We start from the raw sequence: 16474 nt of genomic DNA, 5'->3' as shown, positions 1-16474 counted from the left end.
ACCATGGTCGGCCAGTAATGACCGTCTTTCTTTATCTTCAAGGCGAGTGCACGCCCTCCGGAGTGGTTGCCGCCGTCACCTTCGTGGACCTCCATCATTATTTGTTCTGCTTCCTCTCGATTGACACATGTGAGAAGGACTCCGGACGAACTACGTCGGAAAAGGCTGCCCCTCATCATGGCGTAGTGCGCGCATCGAGCTTTCAATCGGCGAGCTTGCCAACGATCCTCCGGGACCTTGCCGTTTTTGATGTACATCTTTATTTCGAGCTGCCAATCGTCTGGGGGTTGTGCTATCTCCACGGACTCCTGGACGGATGGGTCGATATCCATTGGTTCTGCGGTGTCGCTGATGGCGTACGTCAAATCGGTATGATCGATGCTAGGAGTTTCGACACACTCGATTGGGATCATTCGCTGCAAACCCAGGTCGGAACAATTTGCTAGGGCGGCGAGAGCATCTGCTGATACGTTTTCGCTCCTCGGAACTTTGATTAGTTCGAACGAGGTGAACTGTGCAGAGAGAGTTCGGAGTAATTGGCGATACACCTCCATGTGCCCATTCTTAGCGCCGTACTCCCCACTAAACTGGCTAACCACTAACTGAGAGTCGCAAAAAACTTGGATGATGGTCACCTCCAGACCTTGCGCTAACCGTAGTCCAGCCATAACAGCTTCGTACTCGGTCTCATTGTTTGAATAGAAGTTGAATCAAATTTTGAATTAGGAATATAATATCTATATATACATTTTTCAAGTACATTTAGCAAATAAATCCTGAAGTTACCACCTATTTACAAGACTGCCATTAGCATTAATTATTAATTTGTTTATCATTTAATTAATTAGTATTAAGTTTCTATTTTTGAAAACAAGATTTTTCATCCTAAATCAATTTCCAAAACAATTGGAACCACTCTCTTTAACATTAAATATTAAGTTTATAATTGATTTAATTAATATCAAGTTTTCAATTTTACAAAACAATATTTTCTCCATACACAAATTTCCTAAACAATTGGTCTAACCAAGAAACGAATTGATTTTCGATTTTGGAGGAGGATCCGTGGCCGAGATTTTTGATCTCAACGCATTAATTTCCCCTATAATAAATGTTCAAAATCAAATATAACATATATCATTCAGAAAAACTAACGGTATGATTTTAAAAGGTAACAAATATATTTACCATTCAATTTGATATCTTATTCAAAGAATAATAATAATATATATAAAAATAATGTTTACTTTCACAGGTTTCATATGATGAGTTTTTGCGGATTAAAAATCTTTGAATATGTTGTCTGACCCGCCTAGCATGGCGGGTTTGGAATATAGAACCAATACTAAAACTATTAGTTTATCTCATATATACTATAGATTTAATCATAGTTTTGAAAATTAACTCATAAATTATTTAGTATATGAACTACAAAATATTACACATACTATAACACATTCTTAATATTCCAAAAAAAATACACATATAAATATACACTAACATGCTATATAGGTATATACCTCTGTTTAATTCTAGAGAACAAAAAAAATCTAGAATTTTATATTCTATTTAATAACAAGTCTAATGTAATTAGGTTATAAACTTTATAAAACGTGGGAAGAAAAAAAGTTCTAAACTAATTAGACAAAAAGTTAATTAATTAAAAATTTGAAAACTAAATAAACTAAAAATTATTATTTAAAATACAATAGATTTAAACTTAGTCCCGCGGTGTACCGCGGGTGAAATCCTAGTATTACTCAAAATGTGGAGTAGTACAGATTTTGGAATAGTTTTAAAAGATTGATAACTGTCAAATTAAATAATTTAAATAATTAAGTAATTTAAGCAATCAATCAATTGAATACCGTAATCAATGTCTTTAATTGTTTGACTTGATAAAAAATATAGACTAATCTGATGTAGTTTCATTACTTTGCAGCCCTTTTTCTGCAGCCCACCAAAGCCAATTATTCCATGACAGACGGCGTTAGTATGTCCGTTAATAATTCCATTACGATATCCGATTCATAATTTTTGGGTAATTTCTAATTTAAAACCCGACCCATCATGTTTAAAAGTCTTCTTTAACCTTAATGAATTGTCCTCATTCAAATTTCGAGAGAGACATTTTCGGACTATATCAAAGTTGTACTTCTCTCTTACTAATATAGGGATTGTGACTAAATATAGTATGTAAAGTTTACAACATATATTGTTGTTATACTTGTATTATTTAAACAAAGGTAAATAAATGAATAATGCTTTTACGGGTGTGGGTAGTCTCTGCCGGGTATGCAAGTCTCAGCTATAACGCGAGTGCATTCGCAAATATGTCTTTTTCCTTTCACAACACAACGTCCCCTGTTATATTTATCTTTTGCACAAGCCACTTTGCACAAATGAAGACCGTTTTTCTTAGTACAAGTCCCTGGCGGTGCTTTGCTTGGCTTTCCAAGACACCAATCCCACCCATTGTGTTTCTCTTCCGAACTTCCTAATGGAATCAAGCATCGATCAATCAATAAGATGTATTCAAAACATATTGATTTATATGCATATTATAATTTTTCCTTCAAAGAAACTTTATTTTTTAGAAGATTCAATATTATTTAGGATTTTATTTTCATGTCATAATTTTATTTCACAACTGAAGATAGATTTGAAAATATTGTAACTGTACACCAGATAGTCAGATACCAACAGAAAATAAGAATTTTTATTTTGCTTGTAACAACCATTTTACCATTTTAAAATGAAATATTTCTTATAAAATTAAAGGTTGTAAGTTTGAATAATACAAAACCGTTAGATCTATAATAAACATAAAAGCAAACAATCAACATTTTGTCAGAATTATAAATTATGATATATATTACCTTTAGAAATCAACAAGAATATCATAAAAAAACCCATAAACGAACTACAATTAAACACTTCACCATTTGTTTTTTGTTTTTTTGCCCTTTTAAGTCTTCTTAGATTTTACTAAATGAATGCATATGGACATAATGTTCACACTTCAATATATATAGAATTATTATTTCTAAAAAAAGGAGAAGAAAAAGAGGTAATTCGTAAAAAGTGCCTATTAAACAGTTAAATGAAGAGAAACATATAAATTTGATGAATATCATAATTCTGAAATTTTCACGATTGTTTTATGTGTAAATATACCATTTTGACACAAATTTGACAATTAATTGCTAGATTAACACTTCATCCTATCCAATAACTCTATATATACATTTTTCAAGTACATTTAGCAAATAAATCCTGAAGTTACCACCTATTTACAAGACTGCCATTAGCATTAATTATTAATTTGTTTATCATTTATTTAATTAGTATTAAGTTTCTATTTTTGAAAACAAGTTTTTTCATCCTAAATCAATTTCCAAAACAATTGGAACCACTCTCTTTAACATTAAATATTAAGTTTATAATTGATTTAATTAATATTAAGTTTTCAATTTTACAAAACAATCCATACACAAATTTCCTAAACAATGGGTCTAACCAAGAAACGAATTGATTTTCGATTTTGGAGGAGGATCCGTGGCCAAGATTTTTGATCTCAACGCATTGATTTCCCCCTAAAATAAATGTTCAAAATCAAATATAACATATATCATTCAGAAAAACTAACGGTATGATTTTAAAAGGTAACAAATATATTTACCATTCAATTTGATATCTTATGTAAAGAATAAAAATAATATATTTAAAAATAATGTTTACTTTCACAGGTTTCATATGATGAGTTTTTGCGGATTAAAAATCTTTGAATATGTTGTCTGACCCGCCTAGCATGGCGGGTTTGGAATATAGAACCAACACTAAAACTATTAGTTTATCTCATATATACTATAGATTTAATCATAGTTTTGAAAATTAACTCATAAATTATTTAGTATATGAACTACAAAATATTACACATACTATAACACATTCTTAATATTCCAAAAAAAATACACATATAAATATACACTAACATGCTATATAGGTATATACCTCTGTTTAATTCTAGAAAACAAAAAAAATCTAGAATTTTATATTCTATTTAATAATAGGTCTAATGTAATTAGGTTATAAACTTTATAAAACGTGGGAAGAAAAAAAGTTCTAAACTAATTAGACAGAAAGTTAATTAATTAAAAATTTGAAAACTAAATAAACTAAAAATTATTATTTAAAATACAATAAATTTAAACTTAGTCCCGCGGTGTACCGCGGGTGAAATCCTAGTATTACTCAAAATGTGGAGTTGTACAGATTTTGGAATAGTTTTAAAAGATTGATAACTGTCAAATTAAATAATTTAAATAATTAAGTAATTTAAGCAATCAATCAATTGAATACCGTAATCAATGTCTTTAATTGTTTGACTTGATAAAAAATATAGACTAGTCTAATGTAGTTTCATTACTTTGCAGCCCTTTTTCTGCAGCCCACCAAAGCCCATTATTCCATGACGGACGGCGTTAGTATGTCCGTTTATAATTCCATTACGATATCCGATTCATAATTTTTGGGTAATTTCTAATTTAAAACCCGACCCATCATGTTTAAAAGTCTTCTTTAACCTTAATGAATTGTCCTCATTCAAATTTCGAGAGAGACATTTTCGGACTATATCAAAGTTGTACTTCTCTCTTACTAATATAGGGATTGTGACTAAATATAGTATGTAAAGTTTACAACATATATTGTTGTTATACTTGTATTATTTAAACAAAGGTAAATAAATGAATAATGCTTTTACGGGTGTGGGTAGTCTCTGCCGGGTATGCAAGTCTCAGCTATAACGCGAGTGCATTCGCAAATATGTCTTTTTCCTTTCACAACACAACGTCCCCCGTTATATTTATCTTTTGCACAAGCCACTTTGCACAAATGAAGACCGTTTTTCTTAGTACAAGTCCCTGGCGGTGCTTTGCTTGGCTTTCCAAGACACCAATCCCACCCATTGTGTTTCGCTTACGAACTTCCTAATGGAATCAAGCATCGATCAATCAATAAGATGTATTCAAAACATATTGATTTATATGCATATTATAATTTTTCCTTCAAAGAAACTTTATTTTTTAGAAGATTCAATATTATTTAGGATTTTATTTTCATGTCATAATTTTATTTCACAACTGAAGATAGATTTGAAAATATTGTAACTGTACACCAGATAGTCAGATACCAACATAAAATAAGAATTTTTATTTTGCTTGTAACAACCATTTTACCATTTTAAAATGAAATATTTCTTATAAAATTAAAGGTTGTAAGTTTGAATAATACAAAACCGTTAGATCTATAATAAACATAAAAGCAAACAGTCAACATTTTGTCAGAATTATAAATTATGATATATATTACCTTTAGAAATCAACAAGAATATCATAAAAAAAAACCCATAAACGAACTACGATTAAACACTTCACCATTTGTTTTTTGTTTTTTTGCCCTTTTAAGTCTTCTTAGATTTTACTAAATGAATGCATATGGACATAATGTTCACACTTCAATATATATAGAATTATTATTTCTAAAAAAAGGAGAAGAAAAAGAGGTAATTCGTAAAAAGTGCCTATTAAACAGTTAAATGAAGAGAAACATATAAATTTGATGAATATCATAATTCTGAAATTTTCACGATTGTTTTATATGTAAATATACCATTTTGACACAAATTTGACAATTAATTGCTAGATTAACACTTCATCCTATCCAATAACTCTATATATACATTTTTCAAGTACATTTAGCAAATAAATCCTGAAGTTACCACCTATTTACAAGACTGCCATTAGCATTAATTATTAATTTGTTTATCATTTAATTAATTAGTATTAAGTTTCTATTTTTGAAAACAAGTTTTTTCATCCTAAATCAATTTCCAAAATAATTGGAACCACTCTCTTTAACATTAAATATTAAGTTTATAATTGATTTAATTAATATTAAGTTTTCAATTTTACAAAACAATATTTTCTCCATACACAAATTTCCTAAACAATTGGTCTAACCAAGAAACGAATTGATTTTCGATTTTGGAGGAGGATCCGTGGCCAAGATTTTTGATCTCAACGCATTGATTTCCCCCTAAAATAAATGTTCAAAATCAAATATAACATATATCATTCAGAAAAACTAACGGTATGATTTTAAAAGGTAACAAATATATTTACCATTCAATTTGATATCTTATGTAAAGAATAAAAATAATATATTTAAAAATAATGTTTACTTTCACAGGTTTCATATGATGAGTTTTTGCGGATTAAAAATCTTTGAATATGTTGTCTGACCCGCCTAGCATGGCGGGTTTGGAATATAGAACCAACACTAAAACTATTAGTTTATCTCATATATACTATAGATTTAATCATAGTTTTGAAAATTAACTCATAAATTATTTAGTATATGAACTACAAAATATTACACATACTATAACACATTCTTAATATTCCAAAAAAAATACACATATAAATATACACTAACATGCTATATAGGTATATACCTCTGTTTAATTCTAGAAAACAAAAAAAATCTAGAATTTTATATTCTATTTAATAATAGGTCTAATGTAATTAGGTTATAAACTTTATAAAACGTGGGAAGAAAAAAAGTTCTAAACTAATTAGACAGAAAGTTAATTAATTAAAAATTTGAAAACTAAATAAACTAAAAATTATTATTTAAAATACAATAAATTTAAACTTAGTCCCGCGGTGTACCGCGGGTGAAATCCTAGTATTACTCAAAATGTGGAGTTGTACAGATTTTGGAATAGTTTTAAAAGATTGATAACTGTCAAATTAAATAATTTAAATAATTAAGTAATTTAAGCAATCAATCAATTGAATACCGTAATCAATGTCTTTAATTGTTTGACTTGATAAAAAATATAGACTAGTCTAATGTAGTTTCATTACTTTGCAGCCCTTTTTCTGCAGCCCACCAAAGCCCATTATTCCATGACGGACGGCGTTAGTATGTCCGTTTATAATTCCATTACGATATCCGATTCATAATTTTTGGGTAATTTCTAATTTAAAACCCGACCCATCATGTTTAAAAGTCTTCTTTAACCTTAATGAATTGTCCTCATTCAAATTTCGAGAGAGACATTTTCGGACTATATCAAAGTTGTACTTCTCTCTTACTAATATAGGGATTGTGACTAAATATAGTATGTAAAGTTTACAACATATATTGTTGTTATACTTGTATTATTTAAACAAAGGTAAATAAATGAATAATGCTTTTACGGGTGTGGGTAGTCTCTGCCGGGTATGCAAGTCTCAGCTATAACGCGAGTGCATTCGCAAATATGTCTTTTTCCTTTCACAACACAACGTCCCCCGTTATATTTATCTTTTGCACAAGCCACTTTGCACAAATGAAGACCGTTTTTCTTAGTACAAGTCCCTGGCGGTGCTTTGCTTGGCTTTCCAAGACACCAATCCCACCCATTGTGTTTCGCTTACGAACTTCCTAATGGAATCAAGCATCGATCAATCAATAAGATGTATTCAAAACATATTGATTTATATGCATATTATAATTTTTCCTTCAAAGAAACTTTATTTTTTAGAAGATTCAATATTATTTAGGATTTTATTTTCATGTCATAATTTTATTTCACAACTGAAGATAGATTTGAAAATATTGTAACTGTACACCAGATAGTCAAATACCAACATAAAATAAGAATTTTTATTTTGCTTGTAACAACCATTTTACCATTTTAAAATGAAATATTTCTTATAAAATTAAAGGTTGTAAGTTTGAATAATACAAAACCGTTAGATCTATAATAAACATAAAAGCAAACAGTCAACATTTTGTCAGAATTATAAATTATGATATATATTACCTTTAGAAATCAACAAGAATATCATAAAAAAAAACCCATAAACGAACTACGATTAAACACTTCACCATTTGTTTTTTGTTTTTTTGCCCTTTTAAGTCTTCTTAGATTTTACTAAATGAATGCATATGGACATAATGTTCACACTTCAATATATATAGAATTATTATTTCTAAAAAAAGGAGAAGAAAAAGAGGTAATTCGTAAAAAGTGCCTATTAAACAGTTAAATGAAGAGAAACATATAAATTTGATGAATATCATAATTCTGAAATTTTCACGATTGTTTTATATGTAAATATACCATTTTGACACAAATTTGACAATTAATTGCTAGATTAACACTTCATCCTATCCAATAACTCTATATATACATTTTTCAAGTACATTTAGCAAATAAATCCTGAAGTTACCACCTATTTACAAGACTGCCATTAGCATTAATTATTAATTTGTTTATCATTTAATTAATTAGTATTAAGTTTCTATTTTTGAAAACAAGTTTTTTCATCCTAAATCAATTTCCAAAATAATTGGAACCACTCTCTTTAACATTAAATATTAAGTTTATAATTGATTTAATTAATATTAAGTTTTCAATTTTACAAAACAATATTTTCTCCATACACAAATTTCCTAAACAATTGGTCTAACCAAGAAACGAATTGATTTTCGATTTTGGAGGAGGATCCGTGGCCGAGATTTTTGATCTCAACGCATTGATTTCCCCCTAAAATAAATGTTAAAAATCAAATATAACATATATCATTCAGAAAAACTAATGGTATGATTTTAAAAGGTAACAAATATATTTACCATTCAATTTGATATCTTATTCAAAGAATAATAATAATATATTTAAAAATAATGTTTACTTTCACAGGTTTCATATGATGAGTTTTTGCGAATTAAAAATCTTTGAATATGTTGTCTGACCCGCCTAGCATGGCGGGTTTGGAATATAGAACCAACACTAAAACTATTAGTTTATCTCATATATACTATAGATTTAATCATAGTTTTGAAAATTAACTCATAAATTCTTTAGTATATTAATTACAAAATATTACACATACTATAACACATTCTTAATATTCCAAAAAAAATACACATAAAAATATACACTAACATGCTATATAGGTATATACCTCTGTTTAATTCTAGAGAACAAAAAAATCTAGAATTTTCTATTCTATTTAATAACAAATTTAATATAATTAGGTTATAAACTTTATAAAACGTGGGAAGAAAGAAATTTCTAAATTAATTAGACAGAAAGTTAATTAATTAAAAATTTGAAAACTAAATAAACTAAAAATTATTATTTAAAATACAATAAATTTAAACTTAGTCCCGCAGTGTACCGCGGGTGAAATCCTAGTATTACTCAAAATGTGGAGTAGTACAGATTTTGGAATAGTTTTAAAAGATTGATAACTGTCAAATTAAATAATTTAAATAATTAAGTAATTTAAGCAATCAATCAATTGAATACCGTAATCAATGTCTTTAATTGTTTGACTTGATAAAAAATATAGACTAATCTGATGTAGTTTCATTACTTTGCAGCCTTTTTTCTGCAGCCCACCAAAGCCCATTATTCCATGACGGACGGTGTTAGTATGTCCGTTTATAATTCCATTACGATATCCGATTCATAATTTTTGGGTAATTTCTAATTTAAAACCCGACCCATCATGTTTAAAAGTCTTCTTTAACCTTAATGAATTGTCCTCATTCAAATTTCGAGAGAGACATTTTCGGACTATATCAAAGTTGTACTTCTCTCTTACTAATATAGGGATTGTGACTAAATATAGTATGTAAAGTTTACAACATATATTGTTGTTATACTTGTATTATTTAAACAAAGGTAAATAAATGAATAATGCTTTTACGGGTGTGGGTAGTCTCTGCCGGGTATGCAAGTCTCAGCTATAACGCGAGTGCATTCGCAAATATGTCTTTTTCCTTTCACAACACAACGTCCCCCATTATATTTATCTTTTGCACAAGCCACTTTGCACAAATGAAGACCGTTTTTCTTAGTACAAGTCCCTGGCGGTGCTTTGCTTGGCTTTCCAAGACACCAATCCCACCCATTGTGTTTCTCTTCCGAACTTCCTAATGGAATCAAGCATCGATCAATCAATAAGATGTATTCAAAACATACTGATTTATATGCATATTATAATTTTTCCTTCAAAGAAACTTTATTTTTTAGAAGATTCAATATTATTTAGGATTTTATTTTCATGTCATAATTTTATTTCACAACTGAAGATAGATTTGAAAATATTGTAACTGTACACCAGATAGTCAGATACCAACAGAAAATAAGAATTTTTATTTTGCTTGTAACAACCATTTTACCATTTTAAAATAAAATATTTCTTATAAAATTAAAGGTTGTAAGTTTGAATAATACAAAACAGTTAGATCTATAATAAACATAAAAGCAAACAATCAACATTTTGTCAGAATTATAAATTATGATATATATTACCTTTAGAAATCAACAAGAATATCATAAAAAAAACCCATAAACGAACTACAATTAAACACTTCACCATTTGTTTTTTGTTTTTTTGCCCTTTTAAGTCTTCTTAGATTTTACTAAATGAATGCATATGGACATAATGTTCACACTTCAATATATATAGAATTATTATTTCTAAAAAAAGGAGAAGCAAAAGAGGTAATTCGTAAAAAGTGCCTATTAAACAGTTAAATGAAGAGAAACATATAAATTTGATGAATATCATAATTCTGAAATTTTCACGATTGTTTTATGTGTAAATATACCATTTTGACACAAATTTGACAATTAATTGCTAGATTAACACTTCATCCTATCCAATAACTCTATATATACATTTTTCAAGTACATTTAGCAAATAAATCCTGAAGTTACCACCTATTTACAAGACTGCCATTAGCATTAATTATTAATTTGTTTATCATTTAATTAATTAGTATTAAGTTTCTATTTTTGAAAACAAGTTTTTTCATCCTAAATCAATTTCCAAAACAATTGGAACCACTCTCTTTAACATTAAATATTAAGTTTATAATTGATTTAATTAATATTAAGTTTTCAATTTTACAAAACAATCCATACACAAATTTCCTAAACAATGGGTCTAACCAAGAAACGAATTGATTTTCGATTTTGGAGGAGGATCCGTGGCCGAGATTTTTGATCTCAACGCATTGATTTCCCCCTAAAATAAATGTTCAAAATCAAATATAACATATATCATTCAGAAAAACTAATGGTATGATTTTAAAAGGTAACAAATATATTTACCATTCAATTTGATATCTTATTCAAAGAATAATAATAATATATTTAAAAATAATGTTTACTTTCACAGGTTTCATATGATGAGTTTTTGCGGATTAAAAATCTTTGAATATGTTGTCTGACCCGCCTAGCATGGCGGGTTTGGAATATAGAACCAACACTAAAACTATTAGTTTATCTCATATATACTATAGATTTAATCATAGTTTTGAAAATTAACTCATAAATTATTTAGTATATGAACTACAAAATATTACACATACTATAACACATTCTTAATATTCCAAAAAAAATACACATATAAATATACACTAACATGCTATATAGGTATATACCTCTGGTTAATTCTAGAGAACAAAAAAAATCTAGAATTTTATATTCTATTTAATAATAAGTTTAATGTAATTAGGTTATAAACTTTATAAAACGTGGGAAGAAAAAAAGTTCTAAACTAATTAGACAGAAAGTTAATTAATTAAAAATTTGAAAACTAAATAAACTAAAAATTATTATTTAAAATACAATAAATTTAAACTTAGTCCCGCGGTGTGAAATCCTAGTATTACTCAAAATGTGGAGTAGTATAGATTTTGGAATAGTTTTAAAAGATTGATAACTGTCAAATTAAATAATTTAAATAATTAAGTAATTTAAGCAATCAATCAATTGAATACCGTAATCAATGTCTTTAATTGTTTGACTTGATAAAAAATATAGACTAATCTGATGTAGTTTCATTACTTTGCAGCCCTTTTTCTGCAGCCCACCAAAGCCCATTATTCCATGACGGACGGCGTTAGTATGTCTGTTTATAATTCCATTACGATATCCGATTCATAATTTTTGGGTAATTTCTAATTTAAAACCCGACCCATCATGTTTAAAAGTCTTCTTTAACCTTAATGAATTGTCCTCATTCAAATTTCGAGAGAGACATTTTCGGACTATATCAAAGTTGTACTTCTCTCTTACTAATATAGGGATTGTGACTAAATATAGTATGTAAAGTTTACAACATATATTGTTGTTATACTTGTATTATTTAAACAAAGGTAAATAAATGAATAATGCTTTTACGGGTGTGGGTAGTCTCTGCCGGGTATGCAAGTCTCAGCTATAACGCGAGTGCATTCGCAAATATGTCTTTTTCCTTTCACAACACAACGTCCCCCGTTATATTTATCTTTTGCACAAGCCACTTTGCACAAATGAAGACCGTTTTTCTTAGTACAAGTCCCTGGCGGTGCTTTGCTTGGCTTTCCAAGACACCAATCCCACCCATTGTGTTTCTCTTCCGAACTTCCTAATGGAATCAAGCATCGATCAATCAATAAGATGTATTCAAAACATACTGATTTATATGCATATTATAATTTTTCCTTCAAAGAAACTTTATTTTTTAGAAGATTCAATATTATTTAGGATTTTCTTTTCATGTCATAATGTTATTTCACAACTGAAGATAGATTTGAAAATATTGTAACTGTACACCAGATATTTAGATACCAACAGAAAATAAGAATTTTTATTTTGCTTGTAACAACCATTTTACCATTTTAAAATGAAATATTTTTTTATAAAATTAAAGGTTGTAAGTTTGAATAATACAAAACTGTTAGATCTATAATAAACATAAAAGCAAACAATCAACATTTTGTCAGAATTATAAATTATGATATATATTACCTTTAGAAATCAACAAGAATATCATAAAAAAAACCCATAAACGAACTACAATTAAACACTTCACCATTTGTTTTTTGTTTTTTTGCCCTTTTAAGTCTTCTTAGATTTTACTAAATGAATGCATATGGACATAATGTTCACACTTCAATATATATAGAATTATTATTTCTAAAAAAAGGAGAAGCAAAAGAGGTAATTCGTAAAAAGTGCCTATTAAACAGTTAAATGAAGAGAAACATATAAATTTGATGAATATCATAATTCTGAAATTTTCACAATTGTTTTATATGTAAGTATACCATTTTGACACAAATTTGACAATTAATTGCTAGATTAACACTTCATCCTATCCAATAACTCTATATATACATTTTTCAAGTACATTTAGCAAATAAATCCTGAAGTTACCACCTATTTACAAGACTGCCATTAGCATTAATTATTAATTTGTTTATCATTTAATTAATTAGTATTAAGTTTCTATTTTTGAAAACAAGTTTTTTCATCCTAAATCAATTTCCAAAACAATTGGAACCACTCTCTTTAACATTAAATATTAAGTTTATAATTGATTTAATTAATATTAAGTTTTCAATTTTACAAAACAATCCATACACAAATTTCCTAAACAATTGGTCTAACCAAGAAACAAATTGATTTTCGATTTTGGAGGAAGATCCGTGGCCGAGTTTTTTGATCTCAACGCATTGATTTCCCCATAAAATAAATGTTCAAAATCAAATATAACATATATCATTCAGAAAAACTAACGGTATGATTTTAAAAGGTAACAAATATATTTACCATTCAATTTGATATCTTATTCAAAGAATAATAATAATATATTTAAAAATAATGTTTACTTTCACAGGTTTCATATGATGAGTTTTTGCGGATTAAAAATCTTTGAATATGTTGTCTGACCCGCCTAGCATGGCGGGTTTGGAATATAGAACCAACACTAAAACTATTAGTTTATCTCATATATACTATAGATTTAATCATAGTTTTGAAAATTAACTCATAAATTATTTAGTATATGAACTACAAAATATTACACATACTATAACACATTCTTAATATTCCAAAAAAAAATACACATATAAATATACACTAACATGCTATATAGGTATATACCTCTGTTTAATTCTAGAGAACAAAAAAAATCTAGAATTTTCTATTCTATTTAATAACAAATTTAATATAATTAGGTTATAAACTTTATAAAACGTGGGAAGAAAGAAATTTCTAAATTAATTAGACAGAAAGTTAATTAATTAAAAATTTGAAAACTAAATAAACTAAAAATTATTATTTAAAATACAATAAATTTAAAATTAGTCCCGCAGTGTACCGCGGGTGAAATCCTAGTATTACTCAAAATGTGGAGTAGTACAGATTTTGGAATAGTTTTAAAAGATTGATAACTGTCAAATTAAATAATTTAAATAATTAAGTAATTTAAGCAATCAATCAATTGAATACAGTAATCAATGTCTTTAATTGTTTGACTTGATAAAAAATATAGACTAATCTGATGTAGTTTCATTACTTTGCAGCCTTTTTTCTGCAGCCCACCAAAGCCCATTATTCCATGACGGACGGTGTTAGTATGTCCGTTTATAATTCCATTACGATATCCGATTCATAATTTTTGGGTAATTTCTAATTTAAAACCCGACCCATCATGTTTAAAAGTCTTCTTTAACCTTAATGAATTGTCCTCATTCAAATTTCGAGAGAGACATTTTCGGACTATATCAAAGTTGTACTTCTCTCTTACTAATATAGGGATTGTGACTAAATATAGTATGTAAAGTTTACAACATATATTGTTGTTATACTTGTATTATTTAAACAAAGGTAAATAAATGAATAATGCTTTTACGGGTGTGGGTAGTCTCTGCCGGGTATGCAAGTCTCAGCTATAACGCGAGTGCATTCGCAAATATGTCTTTTTCCTTTCACAACACAACGTCCCCCATTATATTTATCTTTTGCACAAGCCACTTTGCACAAATGAAGACCGTTTTTCTTAGTACAAGTCCCTGGCGGTGCTTTGCTTGGCTTTCCAAGACACCAATCCCACCCATTGTGTTTCTCTTCCGAACTTCCTAATGGAATCAAGCATCGATCAATCAATAAGATGTATTCAAAACATACTGATTTATATGCATATTATAATTTTTCCTTCAAAGAAACTTTATTTTTTAGAAGATTCAATATTATTTAGGATTTTATTTTCATGTCATAATTTTATTTCACAACTGAAGATAGATTTGAAAATATTGTAACTGTACATCAGATAGTCAGATACCAACAGAAAATAAGAATTTTTATTTTGCTTGTAACAACCATTTTACCATTTTAAAATGAAATATTTCTTATAAAATTAAAGGTTGTAAGTTTGAATAATACAAAACCGTTAGATCTATAATAAACATAAAAGCAAACAATCAACATTTTGTCAGAATTATAAATTATGATATATATTACCTTTAGAAATCAACAAGAATATCATAAAAAAAACCCATAAACGAACTACAATTAAACACTTCACCATTTGTTTTTTGTTTTTTTGCCCTTTTAAGTCTTCTTAGATTTTACTAAATGAATGCATATGGACATAATGTTCACACTTCAATATATATAGAATTATTATTTCTAAAAAAAGGAGAAGAAAAAGAGGTAATTCGTAAAAAGTGCCTATTAAACAGTTAAATGAAGAGAAACATATAAATTTGATGAATATCATAATTCTGAAATTTTCACGATTGTTTTATGTGTAAATATACCATTTTGACACAAATTTGACAATTAATTGCTAGATTAACACTTCATCCTATCCAATAACTCTATATATACATTTATCAAGTACATTTAGCAAATAAATCCTGAAGTTACCACCTATTTACAAGACTGCCATTAGCATTAATTATTAATTTGTTTATCATTTAATTAATTAGTATTAAGTTTCTATTTTTGAAAACAAGTTTTTTCATCCTAAATCAATTTCCAAAACAATTGGAACCACTCTCTTTAACATTAAATATTAAGTTTATAATTGATTTAATTAATATTAAGTTTTCAATTTTACAAAACAATATTTTCTCCATACACAAATTTCCTAAACAATTGGTCTAACCAAGAAACGAATTGATTTTCGATTTTGGAGGAGGATCCGTGGCCGAGATTTTTGATCTCAACGCATTGATTTCCCCCTAAAATAAATGTTAAAAATCAATTATAACATATATCATTCAGAAAAACTAACGGTATGATTTTAAAAGGTAACAAATATATTTACCATTCAATTTGATATCTTATTCAAAGAATAATAATAATATATTTAAAAAATAATGTTTACTTTCACAGGTTTCATATGATGAGTTTTTGCGGATTAAAAATCTTTGAATATGTTGTCTGACCCGCCTAGCATGGCGGGTTTGGAATATAGAACCAACACTAAAACTATTAGTTTATCTCATATATACTATAGATTTAATCATAGTTTTGAAAATTAACTCATAAATTATTTAGTATATGAATTACAAAATATTACACATACTATAACACATTCTTAATATTCCAAAAAAAATACACATAAAA

At 27.7% G+C, this 16474-nt stretch overlaps 6 long non-coding RNA genes across 6 annotated transcripts; all 6 read right to left on the bottom strand.

Moving 5' to 3' along the window:
• Positions 1-2086: 2086 nt before the first annotated feature.
• LOC147937772 (uncharacterized) lies at positions 2087-3002 on the bottom strand. Its single transcript, XR_015565363.1, has 2 exons — positions 2880-3002; positions 2087-2497 (listed from the first exon to the last, which is right to left on the bottom strand). It is a non-coding gene; the product is annotated as an uncharacterized LOC147937772 (long non-coding RNA).
• Positions 3003-4580: 1578 nt separating this feature from the next.
• Positions 4581-5498, bottom strand: LOC147937771 (uncharacterized). Its single transcript, XR_015565223.1, has 2 exons — positions 5374-5498; positions 4581-4991 (listed from the first exon to the last, which is right to left on the bottom strand). It is a non-coding gene; the product is annotated as an uncharacterized LOC147937771 (long non-coding RNA).
• Positions 5499-7083: 1585 nt separating this feature from the next.
• Positions 7084-8001, bottom strand: LOC147937770 (uncharacterized). The gene is made up of 2 exons (XR_015565261.1): positions 7877-8001; positions 7084-7494 (listed from the first exon to the last, which is right to left on the bottom strand). It is a non-coding gene; the product is annotated as an uncharacterized LOC147937770 (long non-coding RNA).
• Positions 8002-9638: 1637 nt separating this feature from the next.
• Positions 9639-10502, bottom strand: LOC147937769 (uncharacterized). The gene is made up of 2 exons (XR_015567243.1): positions 10379-10502; positions 9639-9996 (listed from the first exon to the last, which is right to left on the bottom strand). It is a non-coding gene; the product is annotated as an uncharacterized LOC147937769 (long non-coding RNA).
• Positions 10503-12056: 1554 nt separating this feature from the next.
• Positions 12057-12989, bottom strand: LOC147937768 (uncharacterized). The gene is made up of 2 exons (XR_015567242.1): positions 12866-12989; positions 12057-12482 (listed from the first exon to the last, which is right to left on the bottom strand). It is a non-coding gene; the product is annotated as an uncharacterized LOC147937768 (long non-coding RNA).
• Positions 12990-14621: 1632 nt separating this feature from the next.
• On the bottom strand, positions 14622-15485 carry LOC147937767 (uncharacterized). The gene is made up of 2 exons (XR_015565336.1): positions 15362-15485; positions 14622-14979 (listed from the first exon to the last, which is right to left on the bottom strand). It is a non-coding gene; the product is annotated as an uncharacterized LOC147937767 (long non-coding RNA).
• Between the last annotated feature and the right edge of the window lie 989 nt (positions 15486-16474).

The sequence above is a fragment of the Camelina sativa genome, chromosome 9 (genome assembly GCF_030686135.1).
Source record: "Camelina sativa cultivar CO46 ecotype springtype chromosome 9, ASM3068613v1".
Classification (NCBI taxonomy): Eukaryota; Viridiplantae; Streptophyta; class Magnoliopsida; order Brassicales; family Brassicaceae; genus Camelina; species Camelina sativa.
This window is presented reverse-complemented; position numbering and strand designations above follow the sequence as displayed.